This window comes from Charadrius vociferus, unplaced genomic scaffold (genome assembly GCF_000708025.1).
Source record: "Charadrius vociferus isolate BGI_N301 unplaced genomic scaffold, ASM70802v2 scaffold192, whole genome shotgun sequence".
Taxonomy (NCBI): domain Eukaryota; kingdom Metazoa; phylum Chordata; class Aves; order Charadriiformes; family Charadriidae; genus Charadrius; species Charadrius vociferus.
Window position 1 is genome coordinate 3,983,572 of NW_009647437.1, and position 16,922 is coordinate 4,000,493.

The following is a 16,922-nucleotide window of genomic DNA, read 5'->3' on the forward strand; positions in this document are numbered from 1 at the left end:
GAGGCGCGCCCGCGGCCCCGGCCCTTGCGCTGGAGAGGCCGGGGGGGCTCACGGGAGCAGGGCCTTGTTCGCGGAGGGGCCGCAGCGGGGTCCCGCAGCCCCGGAGCGTGAGGACTGAGGGTGGGCTTGCGCCCCCCGGCTGGCAACGACCCCCCCCGGTCCTGCCCCGCAACAGGCTCGTCCTTCGGCGCGTCTGCTGACCTCCGCCTGGCTTTGTGTCCTGTGTGAAAAAAAGGGGGTGGTGCTATAGCGTCCCAAGTCCCCGAAGCAGCTAAACCTGTCGGTGTTTGTGAGATGCTGTGCAAGAGCAACGGGCAGGGGGGCACCAAGGCAGGTTTTCACGTTCTTCTGACCAGTTAGATAATGAACGTAAGTTATCATTGTCTAAAGAATTCACAGAAGGTCCGTGGCTTACTTCTCCCTCTCCCACCGATTCAGTAATCTGTTAACGAAGGAATTCAAGTCCTTGAATATTTAGCAATTAGGAAGGAAATAAAAATGTCAGCTTGACATATTTAGATGGAAAGTAAGACTTCGAATATCAAATTAACTGCATGTTATTATACATTCTGTGGCATGAAAACAAATGGCTGACCGTATAAAACGCTGGAGCAAGATGACATCTCAAGAAAAGCAGCGTTGCTGGTGTCAAGTGTTCACTTGATACGAGTGTTCCTTGTTTCCATTCAATTATTTCCAAATACTTCTTCTTAATGATACAACATTTCAATCTTTAATATTTGCCTTCAGAAGTATAAATCTAGTAGTTACATAATCTGCCCATGAATATCAGTGAGAACTTGAAAACATTCAGGATGATAAAATGTAAGTGCTGTAAGACTTCTCTTTGATCTGCGTTACTGCCTCAGTCAGAGCACAGACTGAAATGGAATGGAACTGCCAACCTCCTGACTTCACTGCCAGGAATATAAATCAACATTAAAGATGATTTTTAAATGAAATAGCAAGTTAAACATTTGTACAAGCACATCATAAAACAGAGGTTGTACTGCCTCTTTTTAAACCTCTTGCCTGCTGGCAAAAATAAAACTGTTCCAGTGACATTTTCTCTGCTCTGCTGTGACAAGGGCTGCATAAATATAGACACCATGGATTAGAATAGACTTCAGCACTCTTTGACTTCCTTTCTAGCAGCCTCTTCTGCAAACAGTTTTCCATAGCTATGGGTAAAAAAACAGGGAGTCTAAAACTGGTATGTATTGCAAGGTGGTGACAATATAGCACGTCCCTGATGGCAGCAGGCATAGCTAACCTTAGGGAAAAGGCATCCTGGCTGGAGGAAAGGAGAGAGTCAGGATTTCTGACCCTGACTCTGATACAGATTTGCTGTGTGGGCTAGGATAAGTTGTGTACTTTGAGATCTTTGATGGCATGTGCAATACAAATGCAGATTTTCCCTTCAACTTTGCCTAGAAAAAGCAAGGAGTGTGATGAACTGTAATGCCAGCCTAGATAATTCTGATGCTTGCTTAAAGAGAAGTCACTCATGTCTCCAGCGGAGAAGCTGCTGGTGCCAAACCAATCAGTGTCACTCAGAATCAAACACAGGGTGGGCTTTTCTTCAGCTAGGAAAACAACAATTTGTCATGTTATCATCTAACTGATTCTGTCCGGTTTTATGCTTTACATTCTAGGTTGAGCCCTCTTTTACCTCCAGGAAGTGAGGAGATGGCTGTTCCTTGCCAAGATGGTGCGGTCAGGTTGCTGGCACACACTGGGCAGGCAAAGGGCTTGTGTCCAAGGTTAGCCAGGGTGATGCTACTTCAAGTGCACATGGTGCTTTAAGTCAGTCATCGCTTGAAAAAGTCACAGGAAAGGAGAGAGGGGCAGCAGATGAAATGTTTGCAAGGTAAATATCCTCTTGGCACTGTATTTTCTACATGAGTTACTGTCAATTAACGCATACAAAAACCCAATGCTGGAAACAAGAGAATAACATTCTAAAGCCTGGGAAAAGCTCCACGTGTCCTTCCTGGTTTCCCACAAAAAAACAGGCAAACAGCTAACTAAGCCAAAAAATGCACACAGCTCGGTGGACAGAGTTTTCAAACAGCCAGGCTGTTTTCTCCTCTCTTCTTGCTTTCCCTTTCTCAGCGTGTTACAACTTATCAGGGTTCTTGCTGTCCGCAGTGTTAAACAAACAATCATGGGCACTATTGTGCAAATCACTCATCCCAGATAACAGATGGATTTTTACATTCTTTCTGCATATCTGAATCCATTATCCCAAGAGGGCCCAGAAGAAAGTGGGCATTAGCTTAATGCAGCTCTGAAAAAGGAACTTTCAATAAATTGCACTTTGAGCCAGTGACCAAATCCATTTCAGCTGCTGGCCTGTTTGAAGTGAGCTGGTGATGGCCTTTAGCCCAGTTCTTAGGGGTGTCCATGGCACAGTATCAGTTTATTTGCTGGCAACCTTGTTAGAAAAGCCAGAAAAGCAATTGGCTTGGACGGTTCCCTTCTTACTTCTGGAGCTTAGTCCACCCAGATCAGATATGGGGCACTCTGGTGTGGTAGGTTAGGGCACAGCTCCATTTTCAGGGCTTTACCTGTTCCCTGCTTATTCCTTCCAGAGCGTTGGCCTCTCACTCTGTTCCTGGAGCTCCTTTCCCCAGCACTGACGTCATTCATATGTAAGGGGGAAGAACAAAGACAGCAATCGCCTATTTTCTTGTGTGATTTTTCAATACCCATTTCCCAATCCCGACGTCCAAAGTAACAACATCCTTTCAAACCGCCCCCTCTTGAAATGCCACAGTAGTCAAACAGCTGCAAATCAAAACACCTTGTAAACAAGTGACTGAAATCCCGTGGGATGCCCGAGGGCTTGGGCACGTCTCAGAGTGATTATAGTTCCTGCTATACAAATTGGAGTCCATGTAGCACAGTTTGTGCCAACTCCGAGCTCTTGCTTTTTATTTTTAGTCCTGTTTGTCGAGGGGTTCTCATGATAAAAAGAATGACGTTCAGTATCAGTGATACACAGATGAAATTAGATAGTAGCCGGAAGTGATCGTACGACTAATCCTCCCCACTGAGACTTTTTCCACAGGATTTGGGATCCTGTGGGCTTCAAGGACAGCTTTTCTCTGGGCGAATTTCACTTCCCATCAGCAGGCAGCTGAAAAATTGGACTTGCATAGGATGTATGTGGTGAGTCTCATGCAAAGAAGTGAATGTCATTGTCATTGCTTATGCCAACAGCTGGGACCATCTGGGACACTAAAGACAACATTGTCTAGATGTGTACAGCTGATCGAAGGTTGTTTTTAGCAAGCTTCTAAACCTTCTTCCCTTTTTGGGGCAACGAAACAAGGCTTTTGCCTTCCATGCATGGGGTTTTGTACACAGAGCAGCTTAAGTCATCAGCAGGGCTCAGTCCTGAGACTTTCTAGTCCCCCAGACATAAGTCATCCACACTGATGCTGAAGACATTATTCCTTTCTTTGGAAGAAGCATCTGCCTATAGGGAGGATGGGATAGAAGGTGCATTAGATTACATCTCTAAAGCAGATCTTCTCTCGGGAGAACAGGATCAGTTCTCATTTGTTTTGGCTTTTTTCCCCCGCTCTAAACTCCAGATTAGTTTCATTTTTACTACACTGTAAAATAGGAAAATACAAGAGGTTAAATGGTCAGCAAATGCTCTCTATTGCTTAGAAACATGGAATGCAAGCAGGCAGTGTACCTACTGCACCATCGAAGGAAGGTGGGATTGGTGACTGTGTAGCACAAAGGGATTTAGCTGTGGTATTGTGGCAAAGAAAGAGTGAATCAAAACCAAAGCTGTGAACCTGTAAGGCCAGTTACTTTTAAGCAGGGTAGGTAAAGGCAAAAAGAGGGGATAATTATGTAATGTGAACATGGCGTGACAACATAGGGAATGGAATTTTTTCCTCCTATTGCTTATTGGAGGAGAATGGCTCAAGTGGCTGGACGTGATTCATTTTATGTCAAAAATCTACTGTGGAATTAATTGGTTTATCACTCCCATCACTTCTTGGCAAGGGAGTTATCTTCAGCTTTAAGCCAGCGTGATCAGCTCTAAGGAAAAAGAAAACGGGCAGGTTCAACAGTGTGGCAAGTGGATGTGGTCCTGTCCATTTTTTAATTCTGGAAAAAAAAAATTCTTCTAGAGAACCAGAAGGAGGGTATGGCTTTCTGCATCCCGTGGCCTCCCTAAAGACTTTCTCACTTGGAGAAAGGTCATAGGGTTCAAAGCTGTTTCTCAAGTGCTGCTATGTAGTATTGCCTTGATGTCATGCATCATTATAAACAAGTTATTATTTCATTCAGTGTTTTGGGAAATGATGGGACTGGAACAATACACCCACAGCAGTTCCCTCCCTTATCCCAGCAGGCTCTTTAGTGAGCTGCTTATGAGCTGTACCTCTCTAACTGATGGCTGTCTGTCTGTCTATGTCTGGTAATAGTGTGTCTCTGGGGAATTTGGAGTAGGAATATTCATGGATTTTATGAAGGGCGGAGAGCTAGGAGGGAGGAGAGGGACATAAATTTGCAGTGTCACGTGTTTTAATGGCTGGTTGATCTGAGAAACCTGGGCTGAGAAGGCCTCAGGGCTTCATCGCTGCAAACGCTGAATGCATCATCGTTCCTTTTTCTATGTGTTTGTGCTTCTGAAGCCAGTCAGTCATTTACACCTGACGGGATAGCAGAAAAACACAGTTAAGCAGGGCAGTGGTCCATTCATTTCTGTCTGCTTAGCTCAGGTTCGAGCTAGACCTGGGATGAATACTTAAAAAAAATAGGAATCATCATAAAGAAACAAGTACTAGAAATGAGGTTCAGCAATATCATATGTAGAAATCTGTTTGAAATCTTAGGGTCTTGCACAACTGTCTCTGGCTAGTTCCCTAAACATTTTTTCATCTGCTGTAGTCTCCCTAGACCCATTTTATTTAAAAACATACAAGCAATTTGAAATTCCTGATGACGCACAATGTGTATGCTGTGACCTTTACATAGTCTCTGCAAAAAGATTGTCTTTCCTCTTTCTATTTCATAAGCACTGTCCATCTGGCCTTGCCCTGTCACATCCCCGGATGTGAAGCAATAGTCTCCCTCCTGTAGAGGGGAGGTAATTCATTAGGTTAACAAGATAAGGACTATAGCAATATTCACAGGTAGCCTGTTGTAAGGGATTTGTTGATCAGTGAAGGTATATGTACACTCCAGTCACCTTTTAGATCATGTTAAACTCTTCAGTGCTGTCAAACTACTAGATCAAATAACTTAAAGGTAGCTCAAGCTAGCTGGTTGGAAACATTTCTTGTCTGACAGAGAATAAGCTATTTCTCCACATCATTAGATAGACCAAGATATTCTTGAACTGCCCACAAAACAAAGCTAGACTGAATCACGTTTTTTGCCAAAAGTTATCCTACCCAAAGGCACCAGAAAAACTATTCACCTTCCATTTTTTCCCATCTCTTAAAACATGGGCTTTAATCTCACCTTTACAGTGTCCTGGTTTGAGAACTGCTCTTCCCAACTGTGAAGATGAATAAGAAACTAGGTGTTGCTCCCTAAAGGTAAATGATCCCATAACTATAGTCCAGTTCTTTAAGGTTGCCTTGCTATCTTGTCTAACCTCAGTAAGTGTCCAAGGGGCATAGATGCCTAAGAATCATAAATGTAAATATGAAGAGCTGGTCCATAGCACCTGACCTTAGATAAAATCCTGTCCAAACATTCGGCCTGCTCACACGACCCAGTCCATACTCCAGATGGAGTGGGAGAAAACTGGTGGGTTGATATTCCCAGCCCTGCCCTGCACTAGCTTCTGATTACCCAGTTTTGGGTAACAATATCTCATCGCTTCTTTGGTACAAAAATAGTCTTGCATCATTTTGAAATCAAGATGCTCCTATTGAAGAGTGGACATAATCCAATACTGTCTGTAGTGACCTCATGCTTGCATGTAAAATGGTGGTCAGGGCATTTCATGCTAGCAGTAAACCAGAAGCATTTACTGGAAAGGGATTAAATTTGTTTTTAAAGTGTCTGCAGAGCCAAATCAATTCCAAGGGTTTTCTGAGCTGCTGAACAACCAGAGGCAATCATTGCACTTCTCTGTTGCCAGTTGCAGGCTTTTACCTCTTCTAGGCACGGACTGTCTTCTACTCTGTATTTGTACAGCTGCTAGTTTTGTAGGTTGCCACCCAATCTGATCCTTTGCACCAATATGATGGTATTGTGTGCCTCCACTTGCAGGACAGTCAGCAGGATGCCTCCCCAGCTGCCCTCCTGTCTGCGATACCTGTGGGTGAAATACAGGCAAATGCATTTGAACTGGACGTGCATCTGACACCAACTGCATCTGGCAACCGCTCCGGCACTGCAGAGGACTGCCCCAGGATTTCTAGTTATTTATAATTCAGCATCAGATTGGACCCAGTTGCTCCTGGTTAGAGATCTTTTTGCAATAACAAACTAAGATTACATGAAGAGCTTAAAAAAGAATTTCACCCCTCCAGGGCTAAATTACTTCCACTTATATACAACTGTCATATCTTTAAAGGGCAAACCCGGAAAGCTAACACTGAAAAATATAACTCTACAACTGAGATTATCTGCCTGCCCTCTCTAGGCAGTCACATCTCATATCTATAAGGTCTTTCATAGCAAAAACCAAAATTCAAGCTAAGTGGATGGAAGATTTATGTACAGAGTAAGAAACAACAGCTTGGGAGGAGGTGTATTTAAATGCTGGAGCCAGTTACAAAGGCAAACCTCAAACACCATACGACTGCTTTTACATAGCATCTCACTTATGTCTGGTAAAATCACTCCATGCTCACCCAGACTTTGCAAACTACTAGTCACCAACTGAGAAAGGCATGGTGACGTACATGTTACGGTAGCATCCGGCACTGGGAAACAATCCACTTTCATATGTAGCTCAGGATCCATTCCAGACATTTTATAACTGATGTATTTTTCATTAAATAATAATTGGAAAGCAGGGAGAATAAAAACCCTCTGTGCCAACTTACCTGTCCCACAGGAGGTCTCATGCTGATCAACGCACCTTTAGGGAATTTAATAAAGAGCAGAGTTACATAGGAACATGAAAAGGTCATACCTTCTCTACATTTATTGTGAATATTCCCAGTCATGATGAGAGAGCAGTCACGCTTCACATGGTGGCTGTATTCAGTCCTGATTATATAGCTGGATTAATAATTGAAGCACTTAACCCCGGGGGCAAGTGGATTTCCCTGAAGAAGACAGAGACTATGGAGGGGGGCAGCTCAACATGTCAAATGTGAAGATGTGGAGGTGCTCATAGCCTTTTGTTCAAAACTTTTTGTACAAAGAACATTTTGCTCTCTTCAGAAACCTGCGGGACCCAGGTTGACATTTTTCCTCTTACCCCCTTTTCAGTGATTGCAAAGGAGAAAGTGGAAGGGGAGAAGGGGAAGGTGACGAAAAGAGTAAACATTTTTCACTGTCTTTTTTTTTAATAAAAAAATATTCAAGTCATTTACATAGAAAAAGTCTACGGATTTCAGATTTTCATCCAAAAAAGGACAATTTCCTTTTTTTTTTTTTAGTTCTGCCTGTGGAAAATATCCCCTGTTGGGTTTTTTTTGGTGGTTTCTTTTTCCTTCTTTTTATACGAAGTCAGGACCCAGCACTGCATTGTCTTCAGAGAACAGCACACTGAGACCAATGACTAACTGGTACCTTGACAAGAATCCTAGCCCATTCTTTAGCCACAATAGTATCTTATGTCTCCAGCTGCTTTAAATGCTTGGGTGGCTCTTCCCCAGGACTGGATTTTGCACGGTCCCTCCCAGGAATTATACGAGAACAGACTTTCAGAGCAAATAGCTGAAATGCCTCCTTCCTTGAGAGAGTTAAAAAATCACTGCCCACGCATGTGTCTCTGCAGTTTGCTTCCCTCTTCCCATTAAATCTCCTAGTGTTAGGTAGCACTGACATCATGTCAGACTCTCTGTAAGACCCTAGACGATCCTCCGGGGTGCACACCCCTGAAGTGCTGCTGTGACCAAATTCTGCCCTACTGCCAGCAAGTCCTGATTTTGGTCCTGCGTGGAGTTGCTCAGATACAGCAATGATGAGTTCAGCTTACAAGAAGCTGTATCGTCTCTTGGTCAAACACGCTCAGCTATGAGTGGAAGTGAGGACAGCAGGTTGGTCAGCCACTTTTGTCTTCCCACTGCAAATGTTCATATCACATCCAGCTATACACCTTTCAATAAAATCCCAAGATTTAGAGAGACTGAATCGCTGTTGGCCTCCTGGGTTCATTCAATCGGGTGCGATTTATCATTTAACCTTTTTAAGCAAATCTACCAGTTGCCAATCTTGACTTCATTTTCTCATTCTTAGAACTGCTGAGCAGAAAGGTCAAATAGTGTGAAATACAACAATAAGCAAAGGCCATTTGATTGATTCTGATTTTTTTCTTGAGAAAGGGAACAACTTGCAATTGGCAATGCAGTCCAGGATGGGTGGGGTGTGTAATCTTCCATAACTCTGCTGCAATCTCAGGTTAACAGAGAGGATGGAGTAGCTCCCTGCTCTGCTGTGTTCACTGCCATTGCTTCCTGTGAGGTTGTCTCTGTTCCAGAAGGAGCCTGTAACTCACTGACCGATAAACAGAAATTGGGTAGGAGTGGCTGAGGTTCTTGAGCAAAATTATGAATTTTCCAGTATGACAGCTATCCAAAAATCCTGGGCGGTGGAACAACACACACAGGGAGACCCTGTTCCACTGCATTTTCATCCAGGACTCTAACCACTTTGGAAGCATGTGTGATTGATCCATACACATGGCTCAGAGTTGTTACTGGGGTAATGCTGCATCTCCCCAGCCTCTGACTCTCCCACAGGAGATGACACCCATTCCCAATCAGGCTGAACAAAACAGACCTGGCATTGGGTTGGTACCAGCAGCTGAACTGTTCTAAAAATCTAGATTAAAATTCCCAAAACAAAGTGATAACCACCAAGGCCTGGATCTTCAGCTGCGTGGCTTTCTTCTAAGCTCATTGGCATCCTTGAGAAGTTTCCCACTGATTTCAGTGAGTTTTGTGGAGGGAGTTTCAGCTAAAACAAAGCATAAATAGGTTGGTTTGAGGTCTTAACCTCATCCCATCTACCCTTACATACCTAAAGTCTCATCACCTGCTATAGTCAACTAAGGGAATGCGCCACGACAGAGAGCAGATGAAACTGTGTCTCTTTCCATTAGCTGTAAGTTGGCATGAGAACTACAGTTTAGTTAAGAGCCTTACACTAGGCAGTCTTCCTGTGTGGTCTCGAGCAGTTCATTTTCTCTGTACTTCTTGGCAGCTCTGAGATAAGGACAGTTACAGTTGCCTGTTTGTACCTCTTGGCAGCTCTAAGGTAAGGACAGTTTTATCTCCCTGTGTATAAAAAAGTTGGAGGCCTTTGAAAAGAAAACTTCATAGAACTACAAGGAATTATTATACTTCAGCAAAGCAAACCCACCGTCAAAGGAATCCACACACTTGGACTTCTGTCTCCACCAGCCCCTCTCTTCTCTTCCAGTACAACCACATTACCACATTACCAACTCACTGTCAGTTCTTGAGCGTCCTAAGCATTGTTCATTCATATTTATTTCAGGTCCAACTAATGTTCAGTCTAGAGGCTGACAGCCTCCTGCAAGATTGGTTTCTAGTAGATACGCAAAGAAAGGCAGCTGGGCAGCGGGCCTATTTCCCTTCTAGCAGCTTTTGTTATGATTTTAGATGTGAAATCTGCTGATGGGGTGGAGGCTGAACTGATTTTCTGAACTGCCTTGTTCACTGATATGAAAACCTCCTCTCTTAAAATGAATCAGACCAAACCCTTATGACATTATCCCATGATCCAAAGAGTGGCTTTGCATTTGGCCACAAGAAGAGCAGTATTTTCTTTTTAGCTACATGGAACTGGGAAGGATTCAGGCAGTGACTCTCTTTATTCAACGAATGATACACAGTCATGACTGAAGGAACCTTTCATTTCTCTGTGAATTGCCAGATCAATCAGCCTTGTCTAATCCCTGTTCTAGCCTTTAAAGTTGGGACACTTTTAATTTTTTAAGTGCTCTGCCAGAATCTATTTTTAAAGTTGTTATTGCAGTAGCTGCCAGATATAAGGACGCAAGTGCCTCCCCCCATTTGTCTAAGGGAATAAGTGAGTGGGATTGCACAAGCATAGACTGAATCTCCCAGATGAGGCTCCCACAGCACTGTGCAATCATTAGTGAGTTCAAACTCACAAATCTTTCCTGAGTTAGTGCTAAGTGCATTTCACTGGTGGAAGGCAAAGAGATACAAGCACAGCAAGGGGCAAAAGGCATCTGCAAAGAGGATTTTGCTCCTTGAAGAACAAAGGGAGTGAAGGTGTGTCTTGTAGACAGTGATTTACTCAAGGTGATGTCGTCACTAGGAGTCTTTCCATTGATCTCCTCAGTCACTACAAACATCATAATTAGAGCTTGCTAAATAACATTTACAAATGGTGTATAGGTATGTTCAGCACCCTACCTTCTGCTATCAGTTTTGAATAACTTGCTTGTTTGTTCAGAGATTACAAAGTGGGAAGGAGACAGTGGCATCATTAGTCTGAGATCCGGCATACCATAGGCTGCAGGATCACACTGAATTGCTTTTTCTTGGAAATACAGAGTAACTTTCAGGAAATTATCTTTTTTTGTTTTGTTTTCTAACATATTGCTAGCAAATGGAAAAATCCACCAGAAGCCTTACATAAACTGGTTAATTACTCTCACTTCTAAAAAAATCATGTTTTTTTTCTAGTCAGGATTTGTCCAATTTCAGTTCTCTATCATTGTTTTATTTATTTGTCTGCCAGTTTGAAGAGCTCTCCATGATCAAACCTCTGTTTTTATATTGTCATGGAGAGATTGTGATCAAGTCAACCCTTCACCTGATCTTTGTACAAGCTGATTGAGTTCCTGGAGTCTTTCACTGTAAGGCATGCTTTATAGACCATTAATCAGCCCAGTATCTCTTCTCTGTACTTTTTCCAATGTGTTATCATCCTTCTGGAATTATTCACAAATAACCTTTTCATTAGTCAAGCCGTTCTTCAGATGGTTGAATAATATTTGCCTGATGAATTTACAGTAACCTTGCTATTGGTTGGTTATATTGTCTGAGTTGTGAACATGAACAGCTGCAGAGGTCTCTTCTAAAGCCCCACTGGCCATAGAATACATTTTCATCGGTTGTTAGTCCTTCTTCTGGACAAGCAACTATGCCATCTGCCACCGATCCCAGCTGAGCTACAGTGAGACACCAACATGCTAACGTGTAAAAATGTTCCCATGTCTCAGGATGGAAAGGGACATAAAAAACAGTCACTCTTGGGTTAGTTCAGCCCTTTTCCTTGTTTCCTGCAGATTGCCAGAATCCTTTAGTATGCAAGAAATTCTGAGAGATATTATTAAGCGTCAGCCATACTCCTGAAGGGGGCAACTCCTGAAAGAAGGGCATGTTTATCACCCCAAAAAGCTTCTTAAGTGGCTGCTTCAGCTGATGCTACTTACTGTATCTAGTGCTTCCTAACCTATCAATTCCAGCGACTGGCTCCATGGTAAGTAAATGACAGACACGCTGGGGTATCTGTGAACAAACAGAAGGCTGGTATGACTTCTGGGCAAAGATACAACACCATAGAAGGCTATCCTCTCTTGAGAATGCCCTCAGTCATTCTCATCTACATTTGAAAGAGCCAGATGTCCACAAGAAAACTGTATCTATAAAACAATTACACAAATTTTAGCTCAGCAGAGTATCAAATTAACCTGACTGCCTTCTCCTTGGCTGCAATGTTTTGTCATCATTTGCTGCAGTGGAACAGGCTGTGGAACTTCCCCTTTAGCTTTTCGTTAGAAAGCCACTTGTTCAGTTTCATGTTCTAGGCTTCAGCTGAACTCTCCTTTTTTGCCAGCGTATGTTTCCATTGAACACACAGCTTGGTGAAGAAATAGCCCCTTCCCTATCCCGCAGCCTCCCCTGACCCTATTTCAACCAGATAGGCAGTTGTGGTTGTCTTTGCTCTTGGTCTCTCTGAAGCCATTGAGGTAGTACAGCCTAAACTCTCTTCCCTGCTACATGACACTCAATTGCCACCAACCTCTTCCCCCTCCAAGGGAAAATCAGGATGATGAAAAAACTTGCATCCTCGGGTCTCACTCTCTGCAGTTTTAGACCCTTGCAGGCAGCTGTCAGTGCCATCAGTATGGTAAAAAAGAGCCTCTTTCTGCTACTTTCAGCTAGAAGTTCAGAAAGCCACAACCACCTCCAGGCTTTGATCTTGAGCCAAAGCCAAAGCCAACCTCCTTTGTTCCCCAGACCTTTTAGTTTTGCTTTGACAGACACAAGTGCAATTCTCTGTGCTTTCCCTCTTCTCTCTGTTCCCCCTTCTCACCCCCACCACTCCCTACACCTTGGCTGGGCCTCTGCAACATTATCATCCCTGCGGGAGAAGGTGTGTATGAACTTCTGCTTCATAGGTCACCAAGACAATGCTGGACCAAGGGAAGTGGGCAGGCAGAGCCTAGGTGATTTGGCCCCAAATGTTAAGACAATGGGCTTTCCTGCCATTGTTTTCTGTTAGTCTGCCTCACTGCAGGAGGCAATGCACACTCTGTCCTGGTGGCTAAAAATGCCCAAGAGGGAAAGGGAAGGGCCATAGCAGACATCTGGGGCCAAAGAAGCAGCGATTTGTTAACCACGTGTAGCCACAAATGGAGCTTTGAGGGAGGGGACTACAAATAGCAAACTATTTCCAGATGTTCAAAGTCAATTCAAACATGCCACCTACTGGACCTGAGCTTGGAGATTTGGTAGAAATGGGACAGACGGCACTGAAGAACCAGGGAAGATGAGCTTTCACACTTCCCAAAAGTTTATTGTAAAAGATGGTCCCTCCCTCAACTCTTCTGGTCTATGGACTTTATGATCAGCGTCCTCAACTCTGCTCTGCAGGAAGCTTTCATATAGCCAAAAGCTGAAGAGATCAAGGCAGAGGACATGCAGAATTTCCCTTGAAGCTCTGTGGGAATAGTCTTTCTTATATTGCTTTGCAGAAGGAAAACACATCAGAGCAGCCAAAGTACAGGTTTTTTAATGTGGAAGTCTTGAGGCTGCCCTCCCTCTGCCAGAGCGTGCTACATGTGATGCTGAGCAAGTAGGGCATTTTTAAATGCATCCCCTAGTTTGGGATGCTCCAGCTTCAAACAGCCTGCAGTTAGGAGGTGCTGAGCAACCTCCAGAGTTGTTAGTTTCAAAATATTGGATGGTCAGCACTTCTGGGGCTCTTCATGTCTCAGTTTCTTGGCCTCTGAGGAAACCTCGGAAGTGATGACGGAGAGGATGGTGAACCATTTGCCCTGGGTAGGGAAGGTAGAGAAGTCTGTGACTCATGACCTTCCTACACATCTCAAGGTAGTGCAAGTCACTGCGAGTGAGCTGTAAGCCCTTAGGAACTTTGTGTGCTCTGGATGTGATGGAAATGAAGGCGGCAGAATTGAGGGGCGCATCTGAAGCACTGCCATGAACCTCCCTGTGTCTCAGAGCTTTGTCAGCTCACTCACTTGAAAAACTGTCTGCACGGATCGTAGGCAAATGAAATCAAAGGAAAAGAGAAACCAATCTATTACCGAGGCAGGTAAATGTTCTTTCATACTTCCTAAGTGCCACTGAGGGCAAAGCATTATCATTACAAAACCAACTGTTGTTTGTCTAAATCCTTCCCTAACCTTTGTGGTAGATCACTTTGGTCATTTATGTTCCAATTTTTCCCTAAAGCTTTGTCACAAGGATTTGGGCAGGAGTTCAAGTACCTGGCGGCTGGAACCATGCCCCTACTAAGCCACCTAAAGACTGACATTCCAGGCCTCCCCTCATGGAGAAGAGCCTTGGTCCCCTAACTGAGCTTCAGCATCCTGAGTACAAAGCCTGTCAGATTTCATTGTTAACGAGTGAGGAAATAAATTGGCTCTAATTATTCTATGAAGAGCTTAGATGGAATTTTACAGGGAAGAAGCTTTGTCTAGAGATTATAAGATGAAACTCCGAGCCAGGATTCCCAGGTTTTATTTCTGGTTCTGCCCCTCATTCATTGAGTGTCTCTGAGTGAATGTTATATCTTGGTTTTCCCCCATCTGTAAAAAGGGGTGATGATATCGAACTTCTGGCATAAGTGTTGCTAGGCTTAATTAATTAACAGCAGTGAAGCAATCTGAGTTTTCAGTTGGAAGATGCCATAGTAATAATCTGAGAAATATTTCTAGCTGCCTTTGATATTTGGCATTCTCATTCTTTTTCATGTATAGATGACAGCCCTCAATGAGAGAGAACAGAGTTTTCAACCTACTAACTGATGAGTGGGCATTAAGGAAAACTGGTGTTTTACTGGGTAATAAATTTACAGAAATTGTATTTCTTCTCAGGCTGTGAAGAATAGACAGACAGACTTTTGCTCAACTATGATTTAGTCTAAAATTTTCAATGAATTGTTTTATGCAAACAAATCTTTTTGAAAATGATTCACCTTGACTTTTGTTTGAGTAGTTTCTACTTGTGCAGAGAGATTGGCCAAGCAACTCACATGCTATTGTGCCTGCTCCTTAAGTAGGTAATGCTCAGGCTCCCAAATACCTTTCAATACCATACAATCACAGAATTTCTCAGGTTGGAAGGGACTACTTCAGGAGATCTGTAGTTTAACCTGTTCAAAGAAGGAGGAGGTCAGCTGTAAGATGAGAACAGGTTGCTCAGGGATTTCGACAGTTGGGTCCTGAAAACCTTCAAGGATGGTCATTTTTTGAAGCAATTGTCTTTGTCCTCACATCCAACTCCAGTCATGAGTCAAAAGGATCTCTGCATTTGACTGATGGAGCTACTTCTAGCCACGTCAGTCTCTTAAGTTTTTCCTTCCCCTGGCTTCAAAAGAGTTCTAATCTTTTTAACCTCTGCTTTCCCTGGTAAATGTCAAACATATGGTCTACAGGAGATATAGACCACCAACAAAATCATGGGAAACTCATGGACTTAGAGAATGGATGTGAGTGAGACACTCCAGGAGAACAGGATTGGATCCATGCCTGGCCTGCGTAGGCTTGTCAACATAAGCAGTATGGATCTCAGGCAGCATCCACTGTCTGTATATTCGGGCTTTAAACTTAAACCAGATCTCCAGCTTCCATCATTACATGCTTGCTACTGATGTTTGGCTCTGTCCTGTGCCTGTTGTCCCATCTCCTGTTGTTTGGAGATGCAGTGCAGAGAGAAGTTTTCCCCTGCAACTGGGAAGTAGAAGCTCGGTGTGCTCCTCATCATCTCTTCTTCCTGATGGCCACTTTATTTTTCTGATGAAGTTAAGAATGTGTTCTGAGAGCTTCTGGGTGCAGAGTGAGGCCACACATGCAGGAAGGGGGGATGTGTGTGGCTACTTTTTAATTGGGTTGGAGAGCTCACTCTTTCAAAGCCTTGAGTCATTCGAGGTTGATGGTGCCAAAGTGAGTTGCTTTGCTGCAAAACTGGAGCCATCCTCCATAGTACCTCAGTGGGTGCTACTCAACTCTGGTGCAGCCATACTCAATACTGTAGTTTGTAATGGACAAGACGATACCACCCATGCCATGCCGAGGTATGTACTGACATCTGCCTACCTGGCGAGAGGAGACTTTCTGAACCTCTGGTCCCTCATCTGTCAGACAGCTCTCCAGGTACTGACCCTGGCTCAAAGCAGTTGTACAGAAAGGCTGGTGGCAGAGCAGCCAGGACTAGTGCTAGAAGGCAGGCCTCCCCCCTCCTTACAGTACACAGATTTCCAAAATCCTATGTTTGGGCAATTCTTCTAGCTTCACCTCCTTGGACAATATTAGGTATGTAATGACATCAAGCCAGATAACTTAGAGGAAATTGTTTTTTTCAGACTGGCCTGTCAACTCATGCCTGAAAGCCCCATGTTGGGCAGTGTGCTGGAGATGCACTTGTCTAGGAGTCAGGCAGCAAAACAGCAATGAAATAAAGCACGTGAAAATTACCGTATATGAAAAATGCAGAGGTTGGTATAGGTGTCTGACACAGCCAATGCACTTTGGGTGAGTGGATGGCTGGATGTGGTTTCTAGCTCATCTCCCACACAAAGTGCACCAAGGACCTTTGTAAACGTGCAGCTGTCTCCTCCCAACAGCACTCATGTGAATGTCGTGGTAATTATTATTTCTGTTTGCCAAGAGGTGCAGTAACTAGCCTTGTGACTCCTGAACCCCTGAATTTTCTGTGCAATTAAATACAGAAATCCTTCCTTGAACAATTCCATGACACAGCACTGAGTGACAATCAGGCAATCACCTGAATGGTTTAATGAACCCTCTAAAGCCCTGGAGAGAATGGTTGAACTTACTGTTGGATTTTCCCATCTTATTTTCTCACAGACAGAAAATGAAATCTCTTGTAGTAATCTTAGCTGTGAATGTAGGTACTGCAGCCCGTTTTTAATGCCAAGGTTATTTACCAAAATTAGGTCCTGTTTGAGTAGGAAGGGAGGCTATCTCATCGTGCAGCCTTCCTACCCTACTTCGCATGATGTAGTCACTGTCTTGAACCGGCTAATCCTCCTTCCCTTCCAGTACGGCGTCTGCACTGCTACGTCTCAGTGTCAGAACACTGTTTTGCCAACAGCTGATGATGTTTCCCTGTGTTCAGGGAAAGGTCCTGTTCTTTACATGCTGGGGGTGGCAAATGCTGTCCTTGCTACTGCTGTGAAGTGAACGTTGTGTACCTCTTGGACCTGATGTAATGACAGTCAGGAAGTCCTGGGAAGCCACAGGTGTTTACAACACGCCATAGATACCAGCA